Source organism: Sebastes fasciatus, chromosome 14 (genome assembly GCF_043250625.1).
Source record: "Sebastes fasciatus isolate fSebFas1 chromosome 14, fSebFas1.pri, whole genome shotgun sequence".
Taxonomy (NCBI): domain Eukaryota; kingdom Metazoa; phylum Chordata; class Actinopteri; order Perciformes; family Sebastidae; genus Sebastes; species Sebastes fasciatus.
In genome coordinates, this window is record NC_133808.1 from 24,040,205 (window position 1) to 24,054,695 (window position 14,491).

Below are 14,491 nucleotides of genomic sequence, written 5' to 3' on the forward strand. Positions count from 1 at the left end.
ATGGAACCATATGGCGGCCATCTTTCCTGGGTCCAGTGTTATGGTGCCTTCAAATGAAACTCGTGAGCTCGTGTTTATAACATGGGAAGTCGTATACGCGGTATGCTTGGCGTTCAAGTGGTTAAGTCGTGAGGACAAGCTACCCACCAGTATGTAAAGTAATATGTAAGATTTATAAATAAATTAGAATTAGCTTCACTTTTAGCTGCAACATTCACGTGTTAAACACATTAATGCATCAATGACTATAATCCAATAATATATATATATATTAATATGCAATTATACGTATCAAAACAAGATGTTTTCTAATCTCAAAAAACTCCAAAAGGCTTCATTTGCGTATTAAAAAATTGCTAAAATTGTGACTCCTCTTACCTGATATCAGTTTCATATCTTGTCACCTTTTTCACTATAGAGTTGCACAGCAAGAGTGGATTGCTGCACTCATCTGATCCTAATCTGCTGCATATACTATGCCTGTTATCTTTTTACCTGATTAGCTTCAGGAGCTTATATGACCAAAAGGCGCTATGTGATGCCATGGAGAGGAGTGGGGGCTCTTAATGCAACACATTTTATGTTACACACACACCTCACAAAGCTATTGTGAATGCATTATAATAAAATGTTTCATTCAAGTACTTGGTAAATAATTCTAGGGTTTAAAATCAATACAGATTTTCCATTATATCCTACATACTTTTGCCAGTATGGCTGCGAAGTTGGCATTAAATTTCATTTTAAGTAGTCTTAAAAAGTCTTAAATTTCACTTGGAGAACCTTGGGGGTACCCAGTTTATTACATTTTCAGGAAATTATTAAATGATTGGGTGTTATTAACCTTTTTATCTCGGTGTTGGAAAATGTCACTCTTTTGTTGTTTCTTTAATGCACATCCATTCTTCAATCTTTAGAAATTGTCTCTGGAAAAAAACTGTTTCTTTATTAACACAGCCTCAAATACACATTAATATTTCTCTGTGGTTACTCGGGAAAGCACCACCTGAGATGCTCTAAAACACATTGGAAGGTTACCATGACATTATGAAAATATGTGTGAAAGAGTGCCTTAGCAGAATACTGATTAGACAGTGGAATTAAATTGGATTAATGGCAAGGATGAGCTCTTCTTTTATCCCTTGTACTACCTTCATCCTGCGATGTTGTAAGGGCTGGGACGTGACTTTATCCTTGTCACAGTACGGCTGTTCTGTTGACTTTTTCTTTTTTTAGCCTCGCTAGTGACATGGCTTCAGGGATGGTGATGTTGGTCTGTCAGTCCGTCTGTTTCACTGCTGGTCTATCAATGCAACAATTTGCTTCAAATTTTGACTTTCAGGTTCCTCAAAACATGAATCCTCAGGACTTTGATGATCCTCTGTCTTTTCATCTAGCCCCAGCAACATTTTAAAATATCCACTTATCAAATACTTTATTTCATGAAAAGGACCTCTAAAACATAAGATTGAGTTCCTGTCAGCCTCTTCTGCACTTCGAGATTGATGTTAACTTAGATTGCTAACATACTAAACGCTGGTCCCTGTCATAGCTTCCTTTTAGATTATGACATTTACCTTATTTTCAAGTCAAAACTGAACAATACATTGACTAGTGGCACCAGTATTGTGAGCAGTAGGCAACATCCGGGTCTAAGAAGTGAAGCCAATGCAGAAGTGCCTTAAACTTGCATTATTTCTAACAGCCAGCAGGGGGCGACTCCTCTGGTTGCAAAAAGAAGTCTGATTGTATAGAAGTCTATGAGAAAATGAGCCTACTTCTCACTTGATTTATTACCTCAGTAAACATTGTTAACATGACTTTATGGTCTCAATCGCTAGTTTTAAGTCTTCTTCAATACAGCATGATGTTCATTTAGTAAATTATGGTCCCATTTAGAGTCAAATAGACCATAAAGCCGGGTATATTTTGGGCCGTCGCTACCTTGTGATTGACAGGTCGCTACCACGGCGTTGTCCGGTTTGGGTGTTGTCAAGTGTTAGAACTTTCACAGTGTGTTTTCAGGTCGTAGAAGTTAATTGTTAAATTTTGGTCACCTAAAAATGACAGTAAACTGAATATTGTTGAGTTGTTGTCAAAACAAGACATTTGAGGACATCATCTTGGGCTTTGGGAAACATTTAACAACATTTCACCATTTTCTGACATTTTATAGATCAAACAACTAATCGATCAATCAAGAAGATAACCGTTAGTTACAGCCCTAAACAGGTCTAACATAAGGCAGTTTGTGCTGATTATATTACTGCTGCTGTACAACAAATTCCCCCTCGGCAATAATAAAGATTAACTTACCTTACCGTAAAAGTGTGTGCCACCTTTTAGGCTTTTGTCAAAATACACCTGAGATGGAGGAGAAAAATTCAAAACCTTCAAATGACTAAACTGCCGCTGACAGAAATGGTGGTGGGGGAATACTGAAGCTGGAAATCACACAAATTCTATCACAAACACGCTCGCAAACAAACGCTCTTTGGTCGGTGTCTGACGATCTAATAACTGCGACAGATGGATTTCTGATAAGGAAAGTGTGAGGAAATGGGAGCTCATTGTCACTTTAAGGCAGGGCAAGAGAAGTGACAAAATGTTCTCATTACAGAAAATAAAGGAAATGACAAAATACACAGCACAAAGGCGGTCCTTTATTCATCTTTTCCTCGGATGTTTTCTTAGCCAGGATCATTATTCGATGCAGGAGGAGGGATAGAAGCAGAGCTCTGCAGTGTTGCTGTGCAATATTTCTAAAGGTAGAATAATGGGAAGGATAGCAAGAAGCGTATAGATCCAGATCCTGGCACAATGGTGAGGATTTAAAAAAAAAAATGTTTGGCGAAAAGCAGCAGACTGTAGCTCTTTGTCTAGTTGTATGCTTAATTGAATGCAGCATAACTGAGCCCGACAGAATATTTGAATACTTGTAGAATAGTTGTGCCTGGATTTATACACGTCACACTCTCCAGAGGTGGATGTTTCCACCATTTCGTTTTCTTATGGAAACTTACATCCAGTGCCAACTGCAGAAAGTACTGTCGAGAAGCAGAAATTTAGCATCTGGAGTTCAAGATAGTGGATAGGTGTATAGCATCTTCAACTTCTATGCAGGGGACCAGAGTTTGTGTCCCATCACAGATCTGAAATCGGTGTTTTTATGAACTGTAACGATGACATTTCCCTAATCTTAACCAAGTGTTTTATTTTGCCTAACCATCCTCTAATTTATTTTCCACAGGATGAAAACAGAAATGTGGCTGGAGATGGAATACACACTCCAAAGATACTACCACTTACCAGGTGAGCTTTGATTTTAATGGGCTCAGTAGGCTACCAGTCAGATGTAGAACTGAGTTGAAGATTTTACTAATTACTTTTTGACCTATTAAATTCTGATAATCCTGAGCTCCAGTAGTGCAAGAAGTATTTAGATCCTTTTCTTAAGTAAGAATACCAATACAACAAAAATGACTGGCATATTACAGTGGGCAACATCCGGGTCTGAAAAGTGAAGCCAATGCAGAAGTGAGTTTATGGTCTCAATCGCTAGTTTCAAGTCTTCTTCAATACAGCATGACGTTCATTTAGTAAATTATTATCCCATTTAGAGTCAAATAGACAAAATACACAGAAATGTAGAGTGGAAAAGTGTCTTTGGTAGAACTGCTAACAACTCAAGCCCCCTTTACACATTGCAGTATAATGTGTCTCGTATCCAGATTGTATCTAGATTTGATTTAACCTGATTACATTTAAACCCGGTATTAATATGTGTCTCCAGTGTCCACATTGAGATCCGATCGCTCTGTCTTAAAGGGCTGAGAGGAAGATACCGGAGATTGCACGGACACATCTGCTTCAAAACAGCGCCCTTTAGGGGGAGAGGACCCGCAAACGTGACTTTGAGGTATGTCTACACTCGCACATACACACTGGGATGAGGAGAGGAGACGCTGAGCGTAGACAAGAGCAGTGGCAGTGATCGCTCTGGTCATGACGGTCCTGTGAACGGAAGAGCTCGCTTTAAGTTGAACCTTGCCCCCTAACACACACACACCCAACTTAACAAAGCTTTGAATATTCTGCTGGAGATTACTACTGAAGCTCCGGAGCCCAAAAAATGGTACTCATGGTTCCCTAGCATTACATATTTACACCCACGAGCACCTTCAGGAGACCGGCGTTCGTGTTCTGTGTTCAATCAGAAGTAGTTTTGTAGTAGTCGATCTTTTCCTAAGCCTAATTAAGTAGTTTTCTTGTGTAAACCTAAGGAAGTTGTTTCCTGTGAAGACAGAAGTTTATTTTGAAAAGACTGTATGCATTTAACGAGCGGAAATTGACACGTGTTGCTGGACATTTGTAGGAAAACGAACAATACTTTTTCGTATGATATCATACGAACTGTTGTATGAGGGTATGTTGACTTTTTACTGTTCTCATTTTAACATTGTTGTTTGATCGTTTCTAGTTGCTTCATACTGTATATTATAATATGTTTTATGATATTCTGTATTGTAAAACTTCTATGCTCTTTTTGGATAAATGCCACACAGATGGAATTTATTGTTGATATTATTGTTACTACATTATATTACACCAATATAATGTGCGTAATTTGCAGTGGCACAACATTTTTCACACTGGGCTGAAATCACCCAACAGACTGAGACCTGAAATTATCACAAATCACTTCCACATTCCCAAATAGTATTTGTCCCAGGTGAGCAGGGCTTTGGAGCCGCCGGTGGAGTGTCTGCCGGGTTGTTTTTGACAGGCAGCTATTGCAGCGGCTGGGCTTTACTGAATAACACTTAACAATGGGTCCCTTGAGCGACTTTGGCATTTTAGAGCTCATTTTCCGGCTGAGTGCAGGTATGGACAAAGGTAAATCAGGAAGTCGTGATGAGGCCAAGCCTTGTCAAAGTGTTGGTGCTGAAAAAACAGAGTGCAGTATGGAAGATGGTCCGAATCACAGCAGCTCTTCTTCGGAAACGCCATTAGCCACCAGCTGTTTCCCTGTCTGTCGCGCCGCTGCCACGTATTCTGCACACCTTTCATGTGGAATAACCTTGTTTATCCCGTCTCTTTCAATAAGTTCACAACAGCTTGCCTAATGATTAAACAGAGACAGAAGAATGAGAGGGAAAGAATGGAAATGTGTCATCTTGACTGGTCTGTGACCACATCCCCACTTTAGTCGTTCATTAATCATACTGGGTGTCATCTCTGCAGCAGCTGTGTGGCGCACCAGTCTTTAAAATCAAGTCAATTTCAAGTCAGAGAGACACACACCAGCAAATGCTTCTTCTTTTTTTAATGACTGCTTAAATTGACTTGCTTTTGAAGTGCTTTTGTTTGTGAACTGGAGGTTGTTGGAAAATGATGAGACCTTGTGCGGGACTATTTCAACATTTTGAGAAATAGGCCTCTCTAACCAAGAGTTAGATGAGAAGATCGAACACATTAATTAATGAGCTTTAGAGGTGCTGTTAGATGGGCTTTGTTTCTTGTGAACAGAGCCAGGCTAGTTTTCTTCCTCTTCTTTGTTTCCGTTCTTTATGCTATTATTATGCAACAGCGGAGGGACATACAACTTTAACTTTGCGTAACGTTACCTTGGCATCGTTGCCAGAAGAAGTGGATGTAGCTGGTGCCGCTGTATGGAGATGTGCCACCAGTGGACAGCCACAATACCCAATTTGTTGGTTTTGTATGGTAGGAGAGGTGGCTGTCATCATGGACCCATATTCTGCTGAAGTGCACACACACAGCTTGTATGATGATGTGATTATTTATAAGTAGGATTTACATTTTGTTAATAAATTAGCTGTTTGTTTTGGTGACAGCTCTCACTCCCTCTGTGCTGGATGCTCGTTGCATTGGCTGGACTAATTTAGCGTCTTATTTGTTGTTTCAAATGTGAGAGTGAATGGGTTGACTGTCTCTATGTGTCAGCCCTGTGATAGTCTGGCGACCTGTCCAGGGTGTACTAAACGTAATTGTTGGAAAAGGTCAGCCTTGGCTTTTTATTTTCCCCAATCCTACCTGCTTTTGGTGCGAATATAATGAAATATGGTTATTTATGGTGGAGGGAGGATCATGCATTTCCTCCCAGTCAGTCAGGGAGCCTCAAGGAAAAATATTTGTAGCTCTGGGGAGGATCAAGATAAAGGAAAAACCTTTAACAACACCTCCGTAGGGGGGGGGGTTTGATAAACAAGCTCTATTTTGATGCTTTTTATGCACCGTGGCACCTTATTTGCATGCAAAATACATTTCTTAATCATTAAACTGTTGTTTAATGTTGCAAGATAGTTGCACACAAAAGGAACATTTGGGTTAAGCACATACAGTATATATCTAATAACAACGATGATAATGATAAATCACAACCCCAAAAAAGATTACAGATAATCATATTATTACCTGTATGTAAGCTATAGCTTTATATCTATTACTGCAACAAACAGATGGTAAAATATTTCTACCAACGAGTACTGCAAAAAGTTACTTTGTACTGCTAGCACTACTGCCATAGTCCATTATTTACATGTATACATTAACAAGGTTAAAACAGAAACAGGATTTCCTTAATCAGCTGTTACTAAAAAAGGAATAAAATGAAATAAATAAATGACTTCTATAAAGTAAAGTTGTCTGCAGTATGGAGGTGGAGTAGAGGAGTTCTCTCCAAGGACCAAAGCAGAAAATAAGGGACTCCTTATGTTGCACGTGCCTTTGCTTGGCAGCACTCTCACGTCTCTCCCAAAGCACTGAACAGAAGGGGGATAAGAGAGCTAGAAAGTCTTTAGCTGTGGAAGACTTTTCTTTTTTTGTTTTGTTATGATGGATAGGCCAGTGCAGACTGAGTGCCGTGATGTGTGTCTCTGGGAGTGCTGTGTTGTGACCAGTGGGGTCGCTCATCGATTCCCAGCCATCTCTACTAAACCACTAATAAGACACTTGGCATTTTCCCTAGTGCTACATTACTCCCTTTGTGAGCTTCCTCTACCTCTTTCAGTTATTGGAGAGGCTCAGAAAATGTGTGTGTGTGTGCGTCTTCTGTGTCTGTCTAGGTTTGTGTGTCTGTCTGTGCTCCCTGCAGACATATGTGACTGTATGTGATAGCATCATAGTCTGTTATGTTTAGCGTGTGCGCATGTACACAGTTTTGTGTTCGTGTCTGTACGCACATGTGTGCATATGTCAGGAAAAGATAGATGACATTGTGTGAGGCTGGTAACGATGCAGAAATCCTGATGGAGACGGAGAAGTCCACTGTGAGGAGAGGGCTCGGATGAAAATGTCACCTTGGAAGCCATTCGGGGGGCTCAGCGAGGTTTTGCTCCCTCGGCGAGCCCCAGAATGTCATCTGACTTGGAGGAGAATCGCCAGCGAGTATCGTCTGATGTCTAAGGAGGAGGATTAGATGCAGTGTTGGTGATGAGATCAGCTCAGACAGATGGAGTATTTATTCAAGCGAGAAGTTTGAGAAACCAAGTCAAATTGACATGGAAGCTTACCGCACTGTGTATTCACTCTCAACTTCGCTGCCAACTGCTGCAAGCTAGAACCGCTGTGAAATCAAAGACATGCATAAATTAGCTATCATGTGTTTAATATATTCTGCAGCGCTGCTAATTTGCACTCAGCGATATTCACACTTTGTGGTATTTGTCATGCTGCCCACTTAGCGTATTAGCAGTTTGTCCGGCGTGCCACACTCCATAGGCTCCTAAGTGTTTAGCATGATTGTCAGAAAAGCCAGAGTGCCGCAATTATCTGTGTTATTGCCAAATGTGCAACAAGTTTAATAGCCAGAACATTAGGAAGTATGCGGCCGATTGTTATCACTCAACTCCATACATCTGTATTCCCAATCCTGAGCAGAGAGAGCCACTGACATGAGCATGAAAAAGATACACAATAACCCCGGGCTGGGTGCCTCAAGGCCAGCGACCTCCATGGTAATAAATTTGTCTGAGGAAAAAACGATGACAAATAAAGGCCTTTAAATGTTCCTATTTTCTACACAACATGTCAGAAAGAATTGATGTCTCACTATGCGGTGCCACAAATTACCCCCTGAGAGAAAAACAGCTCACTGCAGACAGCTGAGTGTGGGGGATCCACTCCCTCTGGAGAAGTCGCTCTCAGACTGATAGGCTTGCGTGCAATTCGGCGGACCTGACTGCACCTTCCACTCACAAGGCTCGGCTACTTCCTTATTGGTGCAATGCAGACACCTTAGGGGAATATTCCTCCCCAGCTATCTTCGACGTTTTTCGTTTCAGAGGTCCTGCTGCCAACTCAATTACTGATGGCTTTTACACTCCAGCAACATGCCTCCTTGGTGCCCACGCTTGTTGCGTACAGTAAATCTGGAGGCAATATTTTGTATTACCATATTTAGGTTTTTCCATTTGGTATGTAGAGTCAAAGATAGCTCGGGGGCATCGAGCTTTGGTTTAAAATCTGATACAGTCTAAGTGCCTGCGAGTGTCTCGCTGTCCACAAATCCCCCCTGCTTCCCACCGTGTGTCCTGCAGATTGGTTTAGTGCTGCTCCACGCTCCAGACCGGGCTTCATTAACTGATAGCAGCAGAGATGGAGATATCATGGAGACATGAGTGTGTCGAGAGAGCAGCCAGATAGAAAAGATGGTCTCCAGGGATACACCACAGTGCACCACCTATACACGTATTTCTCTTCCTCCCATGCTGAATAAAACCATAATGATCATTAAAGGACACATATCCATATTAATCTAACCGGAAAAGGGGTTAATAGGGTTACCGATCAATACCGGTGACTCAATTACGTAGCACAGTGTTGATTTTCTGGGTTTCCGACTCACTCGCTCACCATCTTGCTCGTAATTTACTCCTGCAACTCCCACAAACATTTATAAAGCAGCATTATTATTCAAGCATTTGCCACTGTGACATATCGGCGGCCTTTTCACCCTCACTTTTGTTGAGTTCGTGCTCTAAGTATCCACATTTCTTCTCTTTCTTTGGGTCATTTATAGGCCACGGAAAGCTGTACCAGAGAGTTACTGTTGGCATTTGAAGTGATTGCCGGGTGATTTTTGAAGGACTGTGTTTTGACCCGCATTAAGACTGTTTTTTTTATCCAAAGAGCATCCAGCAGCAAGTCAAGACGAGTTCTAGCTTCCTATCTTATAGGAACAGCAATTTCATTTGCCACTTGAAGGTCATTGCACAAAAGCCATGTCAGTGAGATAAATATTGACTCAGAATTTTCTTAAGGATCTCTGAATCTAGATATTGTCCACTTATTTTTTATATCTACCAACAGTGAAGAGGTTCACCAAGTCAGCCCTGACCAATTTGGTGCCCTAGGTGAGATTTTAGCTTGTGCCCCTTATGTATTGATTTTAGACTCTTTTTAGGGGTGCTCAAGAACAGCTAAATTTCATCTCAGTACCCCTAGATAATATTTATAAAACCCTCTTAACACCGGCGGTATCACTGGCGATCCCGGCCGACATTACTGTCTATTAAGAGGCTTTAGCTGGCTCAGTCTTAAAATGAGTGAAGATATTGGTATCATATGAAACTAGAGAACCAAAGGAATCCATTTTTATCAACCATGTTATGTTGGTTTGTTGAGAATGAGGATAAATTACACTCCAAAGTTAGGCTAAATTTTGGTGAGGGAAAACTGGCATGACGATTTTCAAAGGGGTCCCGTGACCTCTCATCTCAAGACAATTCCACCATAACTTGATGCAGGGAATGTAGAATTCACCAGAATGAAGGACATTAAGTAGCTAATGCTCAAATGGTGGGAGTAACTGACAACTCTAGCTAGCCATTAAATTAGCAAACATTACTATCATCCAAAGAAAGCCGACACTAGTCTGCTCCAACAAATCTACTAAGCAGCACACTCAAAATGATGTTCTAGCTTAATTCCCAAACACCTGAATAGTCTTTCCAATTCTGGGCAATCCAGAAAATAGGGCCTATTCAATAGGCTACATAGTTATGTTTTGTGGGCTTTTTTTATATTTTGAAATAATAGTAGTAAAATTATATTAGTAAAAATTTGTAAAAGCTATAAATTTAGATTATTTTTCCTGCCCTCATTTGGGGCGCCCAGTGGTCAACCTCCGGATCTGAAAAGTGAAGCCAATGCAGAAGTGCCTTAAACTTGCATTCTTTCTAATAGCCAGCAGGGGGCGACTCCTCTGGTTGCAAAAAGAAGTCTGATTGTATAGAAGTCTATGAGAAAATGAGCCTACTTCTCACTTGATTTATTACCTCAGTAAACATTGTAAACATGAGTTTATGGTCTCAATCGCTAGTTTCAAGTCTTCTTCAATACAGCATGATGTTCATTTAGTAAATTATGGTCCCATTTAGAGTAAAATGGACCATACAGCAGGGGATGCTTTAGGGCGTGGCTACCTTGTGATTGACTTGTCGCTAACACGTCGTTGTCTGGTCTGGGAGTTGTCCGTGTTTTCGTCTTTGAACTTTAACCCTTTCACAGTGTGTTTTCAATTCATGAAAGTTAATTATAACCTTTTGATCGCCTAAAAATATCTTATTCAGCGTTCGGTTGAACTTAGATCCACCCTCTCATGTCACTTCTGGTTGCAAAAAAACAAGATGGCGACAGCCAAAATGACAGACTCGAGGCTTCAAACCTACAGTCCACAAACCAATGGGTGACGTCACGGTGATATGTCAGTTTCTTATATCCAGTCTATGTGGGCGCCCCTATGGATGGATGGCACCCCTAGTATTCACCTATATCACATAAGCCTAGGGCCGGCTTTGGGTTCCCCCTATGAATATAGATGTCTGTGGCAAATGTAGTTGTTTTGACATATGTGTTTTACAACCATCCTTAACATTTGTCAGAGCTATCAACTCAGTGCTGAGCTATAGTTTCAGAAATCTGGGGGTGTTTTCTTCCCTGAGGTTAAATGTCTGACTGCATCTAAATGTCAATACTCAAAAAAACTGAGAAAAACAACTAGATTAGAAATGCCGACTATATATACATTATGATCTTTATTTATTCTTTGCTCAAAGCATACAGTCTCCTCTCTCTGTCCATTACTTTATGCACTTGGGTATTTGTGTGATTTATCAGGTAATTGGTGTGACTCAGTTAGTCTCCAGGGACCATTACAGAGGATTACCGACCATTACCTTTTCCAGCTTTAAGACGTGGTGTCATTCAGCATTTAATGCATTTAAATCAAGTATTTCCACCATGGCTAGTCTGTTTTAAAACAGTAACTAGTACGTGTTTTTTATAGAGGAGATATATCCAATTTATGAAGTTTCTCTTTATTGATTGTTGCAGCCTGCAGTGTTCCAGAAGAGTAGCTGATGCAGGAGGCTGATATGAGGCTGAGAGAGGACCCGAGGAGGCTCTATTATGTTTCCAAAACCTCGCTCGCTGTTGGAAAGGGGAGAGTTCAGTTTAATTAGGGACGTTGAATGTTGCTTTTTATGAGGCCTGGAGAGGCTGCTCTGCTCCTCTTCCTTCTGCATACTTAAAGATCCCAACACTTTTGTTGAGAGGAACGAAAGAAAAACCTGCAAATAAAAGCTTTGAACGATCGATGGTAAAATCTCAATGGTACCATTTTATCTTAAGTGAACGGGTTAATTGCAACAGGTCACTAATTGCACGCTTACTGTGATGATGCCTATTATGCTCAAGATTTACTATCTCATGCTTTTACAAGGGCAAACATAAGTATTGGCAGGATGATTGGTGTTTGATGTCTTTCGAAATGACATTCATTGTTTCCAATAACTTGAAGCGAAATTTGGCCGTAAAAGCAATGGTCATAACAACATCTCAATAATGGAAACCATAAAAGCCAGCACCTTAATGAAAGGTCACTGTTAATGGCTGCCAAGCTATATTTTGTGTCACTCAAAGTGCCCAGCCTTGACGGTAAATTTCTCTAGAAAGAACAAGAACAATTGTGAACAGTCTCCTTACATCAGTTACTAAATAGCTGTACAATTGTTGCGGTATGCCATTTACATTTTCCAGTTCATCTGGAGACGCCTCCGTCCAGGGATCTATCATTTATGGAGAATTGTTATATAGCTGGCGGAAAACATCTTATAGAGCTCTCAAAGTATCAGAGCAGCAATGAGGATTCAGATGGGAGAACTTATTCCCTCTTAATAAATATACATGAACATTAAATCTTAGTAAACAATAAAAAAAAAAAACTTCAACACAATAGGAGAGGGTTTTAGAAGTGGAAGGAGCTGCAACAGAAAATAGCATCGACATGAGCTGCCTTGTGTATGAATATGATGGGATGTTATTAGTCAAACAGCTGATGAGTGAGCCACTAATGGGGAAACATGACTAACATTAGTGCTATATATAGTTCTACTTTTTTTATGAAACATTGGGCCTCATGCAGGAAGTGATATAAGACCAAATTTCCTCTTATTTTTGTTAGTGTCCACAATTTGTTCTTTGTTAGTACCCATTTATTTCTGTGAGTCATCAGTGTTTTCTTATTTTTGCTCTTCTCTTAGGTAAGAGAACATTTTACGAGTGATTGAGAGCACTCTTACCAAGATAAGAAAAAACATCTTGTTTTCACTATCCACAAATAGTTTGTCCAACGCAAGGAAACGTACGTTTTAAAGAAATCCTATTGGTCCATTGATCCCAGTGAAAATGACCCTGCTTCTCACTTAATTTATTACCTTTTTAAACATTGTAAACATGAGTTCATGGTCTCAATCGCTAGTTTCAAGTCTTCTTCAATACAGCATGCTGTTCATTTAGTAAATTATGTTCCCATTTAGAGTCAAATAGACAACTTTGAACCTTTCACAGTGTGTTTTCAATTCATGAAAGTTAATTGTAACACTTTGGTCGCCTAAAAGTGTCTTATTCAGCGTTCGGTTGTACTTAGCTCCACCCTCTCCTATTACTTTTGGTTGCAAAAAAACAAGATAGCGACGGCCAAAATGCCAAACTCAAGGCTTCAAAACCGTAGTCCAAAAACCAATGGGGGACATCACGGTGTCTACGTCAACTTTTTGTATACATTTTATGGTTTTCGAGTAATTATAATGATTGGAATATCAAATCAGTGGGCTAAATAAATCCTATTGGTCCATTGATCCCAATTAAGACTATAGAACCCCTGGATGATATCTTGTGCGTTCAACTGCTGAATGGCTGACACACTGGTCTTTGACGCTTTTTGATTTTCCTGTAACGTTAGTACTGACGCTCTAGAAAATCACATGTTTACTTTGTTTAAGTTTATTTAACACTACCTCAATTTCACTACTGCTGAAGTTCTTCTTACAGCCTGTATTTGGTGGCATCTCTCCAATTCTTAGGCATATGCCAGAGTATTTGCACACGGCACAACGCCTACCCTTATATAGTGTTTAGGGGCGTTATCTATGCTAATACCTGCATTTATATAGTGTTTAGGGGGCACACTTGGCGTATGTGAGAGGCTTCAGTTGGTTGCAATCTGCAACCTCACCACTAGGTACCGCCAGATCCTACACATTGGACCTTTAACAGAAAATTAAGAGAAAATATGAGAATGTTGCTGCATGAGGCCCATTGTACAGTATTTAATGGTATATATTCATCAAAAAAATGTCATAACCGGAGAGGGAATCAATCACTGAATTTTTTCGTAGAGTGTTGCCTAATGACTAAAAATCATTTAGCAGTCATCATCTCTATTATCCTACTGGGCATTGGCCAATTTAAACCGGGGTGAATGGACAGTGTCTCCTGCTAGTTTCTTTTACCAGCAATAACATGGCCTCACGGAGATGATTCTGCTATTAGGGATGCTGTGAATCTGTGGCTGTCAGTGAGGGTTACTCCTGTCAAGCCGATGACAGCCCAGAAATGATTCTAATGGATGCCAATGACTTTCTGGGATTTGTTTTTAATCAACAACAGAGTACACAGGGTCCCTCGGAAGGATGCAGATCTTTTTTCATAATCGTCACTGTTGCATATAATGGATGTGTGTGACAGATTAAATAGGAGGTAGCGAGTCCTTGGGCCTGGCAGGAATGCTGCTAGCAAAGTGCCAATTTCATTTTCAGGCTGTGTGCAAGCATCTGGCCACTGACATTCATTACTGACAGCATGTCATTAGAAGGCCAATTTTCCCCACTTTAGGAAACTTTCAAGTGCACTCTGCAATGCAGGCTTTTTATACACACCACAGGGACAGTGACAGTTATTGAGCTTAAAAGGTATACCTGGGAATAATGTTCTTTGTCTAAGATTTCTTTCTTTCGATGATTCTTTCGAGATTTCTTTCTTTAGTTAAAACGTTTTCTTTGCTTCTTTATTTAGAGCTGTTTTAAACCACATTTCTATATTCAAAGTGTATCAAATAATGTGTAACGTTAATAATAATGTTTAAATTGAAAGGGGTTGCTCTTAGTGACAAACATAGAAACTCTGC

General features: G+C 40.2%; 1 long non-coding RNA gene across 2 annotated transcripts; it reads left to right on the plus strand.

Annotated features, from left to right (window-relative positions):
- Positions 1 to 30: 30 nt before the first annotated feature.
- LOC141782440 (uncharacterized) lies at positions 31 to 11,609 on the plus strand. 2 transcript variants are annotated; one of them, XR_012597116.1, is made up of 3 exons: positions 31 to 149; positions 3,251 to 3,312; positions 11,359 to 11,609. It is a non-coding gene; the product is annotated as an uncharacterized LOC141782440 (long non-coding RNA). The 2 variants fall into 2 exon arrangements; XR_012597117.1 differs by having other exon boundaries at positions 39 to 165.
- The last annotated feature ends 2,882 nt before the right edge of the window (positions 11,610 to 14,491 follow it).